Source organism: Apium graveolens, unplaced genomic scaffold (assembly GCF_009905375.1).
Source record: "Apium graveolens cultivar Ventura unplaced genomic scaffold, ASM990537v1 ctg5716, whole genome shotgun sequence".
Lineage (NCBI taxonomy): Eukaryota > Viridiplantae > Streptophyta > Magnoliopsida > Apiales > Apiaceae > Apium > Apium graveolens.
Genome location: NW_027419063.1, coordinates 73,199 through 74,057, shown reverse-complemented (window position 1 = coordinate 74,057; position 859 = coordinate 73,199).

Sequence of the window (859 nt, the reverse complement as noted above, 5' to 3'; positions counted from 1 at the left end):
TTTTGCCCAGTCTAGGAAGTAGCCACGTGTTCCTTTTTATTGGACACGCGGCTTAACAGAAGGAGGGGTGGCCAGCATTTGGTTCTGTGGGTTAACATTGACTCTGTCTCTCTCATCTCACCCTCTCTGTCTCTCAACTCTCTCTCCCCTCCCTCTCTCACAGTTTTCAATCTCTCCCTATAGCTCTCTCTCTATATATATCTCTTTCTCCCTCCCTCTTTCATCCTTCTCTTCCCCGCCTATCTCCTCCGCGATTCCGGACGCCGTCCTCTTGTTTTCTGGTATCTTGGCCCGGTTCAGTTTCGTTCCGATATAAATATACATACATGTTGTTGTGGTTATGTGTGTGTATATAGTTGTGGGTGTGTGTTAGTGTCAGTATATGTGTGTATTTTGTGCGGTTGTGTTGCGGTGACGCGTGTGATTGTTGCTGTGTGGCTTGGTTTGGGTTGTTCTTGTACTGTTTTTCCAGTTTCAAAAATTAAAATCATTATATTGATTTTATATTATTTTTTTCTGCAGGAATTATGTTGAATGATTTCGTGAAATTAAATAATTTCATGCGGGATTAATTTATAAAATTATCGGTAGAATTTTTGTGTTGGAACCCGAATAATTGGGTGCCCCGAAAATTTTGCCGCTGTCGGCGATGTGCTCCGGCGAGCCCTCGCCGACGGTGGACGGTGATGACCCTGTTCTGAGTCCTAAATATTTTAATAAATAAAATGAGTTGTATAAATTGTTTTCAGGACTAAAAATTTAGTTATGTGGCGATTTGAATTGTTGTGTTGGGATTTGACGTCGATTGATGTTTCGACGGGTAGGCCTATTAACAGAAGAGTCGCTGTCCAAAGTTTTC